At 41.5% G+C, this 4,203-nt stretch overlaps 1 pseudogene; it reads right to left on the bottom strand.

The window, feature by feature from the left end:
• Positions 1 to 2,285: 2,285 nt before the first annotated feature.
• Positions 2,286 to 3,010, bottom strand: LOC117695252 (vitamin K epoxide reductase complex subunit 1-like protein 1 pseudogene; annotated as a pseudogene).
• Positions 3,011 to 4,203: the final 1,193 nt, after the last annotated feature.

The following is a 4,203-nucleotide window of genomic DNA, read 5'->3' as shown; positions in this document are numbered from 1 at the left end:
CCTTTCATTTTGAGACAGTTTCTTTCTCAGGGTTGAGAGCTCCAGGCCAGGCCTGGAGGAACTGCTCCCAAAAGCTGCTGGCTCCAACACAGCTTCCACCTGTTGTCTACACTAGATTGTTCTGTGAATATATACACAGATGATTGTCTTTTTTTTTTTACTGAGAACATATATTTTAGCAAAAAAAAAATTTTTTTTAAAGATAGGGTCTCCTGTAGCTAATGCTGGTCTCTATTTTGCTATGTAGTCAAGAATGATCTTGACTTCCTGATCCTCCTGCATCTATATCCCAAGTGATGGGAGCGCAGTCAAGCATGAACACATGGGTCAGCAAATGCTGCTTTTCCAACAGCACCTGTTAACTCTCAGTGAGAAAGGGGTCTTCATTCTATTAGGTCACAGGAATGTAACAAACAAACAAGTCATACAATCAATAATGGTGGTACTCCCAAGACTTAGGAAAGCAAAGGGAGGCCTTAATTGGTCTGGTGGATAGAACCCTCTCACATTTTCATCGAGACAAGGTTTAACTCCACTCTGCTGAGTGATGAAGGACAGGAAAGGTCATTTGGAATGGGGGACCCAAGGAACATGTTTAGCAGAGCCTTGACATGTAAGTAGCAGAAGTCTCAGCTATTAGCCACTCCACTGCCTTGGGAGACTGGGACACAGGGGTATGAGATGACCTCGCTGTACGGTTCTCGAATGAGGACTTGGTTTACCATAAAGACCGTTCAGTACTTTCTAGATGGTCTGTAACTACTTAAGAAGACAACAGCAATGCATACATAGTAAGATAGTCACGGAAATGTTCACATTCATGGGGAAACACAACTTTTGATGAAATCGGAATTAAGCTGTCTTAAGAAACTGGTTAGAGCCTCCTAAAGGAGCATTACAATTCCTATTTTATACCTGCCCCGGGCCAAAATCCTATGGTGCACCAGTTACAACTGAAGGTCATAAGCCACTCAACAATTGCCGTCTCAGAATTCGCTGTCTAGTTGCCTATTTTTTAACATATTAACCAAATCATAAACAAAAACATTGCCACTTCTCAACCCGAGGAATAAAATGGCCACACAGACCCTTCTGGTAGAATGCAAGTTCTCTGCTTCATGGTAAGGAAGGAAAGGAGGGATACTTCTGCCCCAGTTCAACACACAGAATGATTTGGTTTGAGATTTTTAAGACAGAAGGCACTTTTAACATCTCCTGTAAGATGCTAACCAGAGAAACACAGTCACCATGCCATTGGGGTTTGTTCAGATCACCTCTGGGTTTCTTCTTACTGCTTCTGGGTGGCTACCAGAGTGGGACAAAGTTTCCACATTTCTCTTCCAGGTCTTTCTACGTGTTGTGTTTCTTCTGAGTCAGCAAACAGTTCCTCCTGACAGCCCTAAGGTTTACAAATTCAGTATGTGATTCTGAAACACTTACTGACCATCCTTACTTAGTGCAAGAAGAAACGAGAAGGGGCAATACTATGGACTGACCTCAGAGCACTTGGCTTGTGCCCACTTCAGTCGTAATACTGCTGAGCTGACTGGCACCGGCCGGAATCAAGGGAATACACATGTGTATTGAGAGCTCGGCTACTGTTTAAGAGGCTTTGCCCAGAAACGCAATAGTGGTTTCAGTTTTTCTCAAAAACTACATCCACTTCCCACCATCAGTGTCCTGAGAGCCTTGGAATTAAAAGGTCTAGTCATGTGACATCCTGTACAGTTAGATCCATCAGGTCTGACTAGTCAAACTTGACTTGGCTGTTCAGACTTAGTTTCTTTGGTCTCAGTGTGGGAGATGGAAGGGAACCAACCACCCTACTGTTTCTGCTGTCCACACTGCACCAGGGCTGTCAGCGCATTTCTGTTTGCTTCCACTATCTCCACTACCTATCAGTCATGAGGAGATGACAAGTCCATGCTACACTTCAACTAAACTGTACAGTAAGTTCTGCAGGGGTGGATCCAATGTTTCTACCTTTATTTACAAATATCATACGAATGGACTCTAATTAAATCTACAGGTTTAAATCCATCGGCTAAAAACATATTACATATTGTAAACATGGCAATATTTAATACAGTATCTATTCTAAAATATTTTCATGTTCATGATTACAATTTGTTATACCTGAAATTGAATTTATACACATTAAAGAATTACTAGCAATGGCTGCTCACTTTACGGTTGAGGACCGGGGGCTAGGGCTACATTTTATTATCTCAGAAACATCTTCAAGGTAAAGTTAAAGCTTGTCTTTGATTGGCTCGGCATGTCCTTTTTTGTATCCGGATTTAAAATGAAGACTGACACAGGAATAGCTAGGGCCCCTTGTAATTTACATATTTTAAAAAATCAGTTTAAGATTCTCAGGGAAACTGTCTGTTGTGAATTAAAAAAAAAAAACTTGCAAAATAAACTTAATGAGAGTTTAAGTGTTTGAGCCTGTTGGGTGGAGATCTGCTGGCCATCGGTCAGTCTTCCTTAGGCTGCAGCTGTCGCTTCCAGGCCTCATTCAAGTAAACTAGTCGTTTGTAATTGATGAAGAGGAGGAGGAAGTTCAGCACATACATGGTGACGCAGATGATGCAAAACTCCTTCAGCACAAAGTACAGAATGTGGGCCAGGTACAAAGACCCCACCACAGACACGATGGAGGAGGTCATGAGGACCAGAGCTGCAACTGCGCTGGCTGTCATGCCAAGTAATAATTGTAGTATATAAAATATAAGTCCAAAGACACTGTTTGGCTGGTTTAATACACCATCTTTTCCAAAAATGGAACCCAAAAGACCAAATCCTCGACCCCATCTGGAGGCCAGGGCAGCAGAGCACTTCACCAGGGACCCAGGTCGCAGAGGGCCCGGTGCACCAGGTCCCTCTCCTTCTCCTGCTCCACGTGGTAGGCGTAGATGGAGAGCAGGATCCGAGCAGTGCACACTGCATACCGGGCCACCCGTTCCCACCGCGGCACCGACACTCTCAGCAGGACGGGCGCCGCCATCTTTCCCCCTCCGCCGCCGCCACCGCCGCCGCCTCCCTCCGCCTCCACCTCAGAAGCCGCTGCCTGTCGGGGCCCACAGCTGCTGCCACCGCCTCCACCGCCCTAGATGATTGTCTTTTTTTTTTTTTTTTTTTTGGTTTTTCGAGACAGGGTTTCTCTGTATAGCCCTGGCTGTCCTGGAACTCACTCTGTAGACCAGGCTGGCCTTGAACTCAGAAATCCGCCTGCCTCTGCCTCCCAAGTGCTGGGATTAAAGGCGTGTGCCACCACCGCCCGGCGATTGTCTTAATTGATGTTGGAAGATACGGATCTACCATGTGAAGAATAATTCACAAGACAGGGTTACTGAACTCTATAAGAGTGGAGAAATAAAATGGAGGATCAAGCAAATCAAGTAATATATACGCATTCATTTCTTTCTGCTCATGACTGTAGATGTGAAGTGACTAGCTGTTTGAAGTTTCTGCCTTGACTTCCCTAAAATGATGGACTATAATCAGAAATAGACACCTTTCTCTCGTAGGTAGCACTGTCAGAGTGTTTCATCACAACAACAGAAAGAAAAATAGATTAATCCAAAAATTTAAATGATATCTTACAAAGTATGTTATAATTACACAATATAGAAATTGCTAACATATATCACAGAAGGAAAATTTCTAAATATTTTGAAATTAACATATTTCTCAAGAACACAAAGGTAAATGATGGGGTCTGGAAACAAAGAAAATTTGTTTTGAGCTAAATGAAAAGAAAAAAAATGATCAGAATTCCCATATTTTGCTGAAAGGAGTGCTTAAAGGGAAATTTATAGCATTATGTATATATATACATATATATATGTGTGTGTGTGTGTGTGTTTGTGTGTGTGTATTAGAAATCAAGCAGTATTTAATATTACCATCTAAGCATTTTGTAACTCATGAAATTAGAAAAATAATAAAATAACTAAAAGTAAAAAACAAACAGATCCATACATATTAGAGTAGAAATTAATGAAATAAATCAATGATTCAATAAATTCTTAAAGACACAATCCATTATTTTCATGTGATTACTTAAATTGATGAATTCACAAAAAAATTAGGGTGAACACACAAGGCTCTCTTAAGAATAATTAATTTGGTGACATCTGTAATGTTTTATAGAAATTAAATGTGTAAGAGACTATTATGAATGACTACATACCCACA

Source organism: Arvicanthis niloticus, chromosome X (genome assembly GCF_011762505.2).
Source record: "Arvicanthis niloticus isolate mArvNil1 chromosome X, mArvNil1.pat.X, whole genome shotgun sequence".
Lineage (NCBI taxonomy): Eukaryota > Metazoa > Chordata > Mammalia > Rodentia > Muridae > Arvicanthis > Arvicanthis niloticus.
Note: the sequence above shows the minus strand (reverse complement) of the source record. Positions and strands in the feature narration are given on the sequence as shown.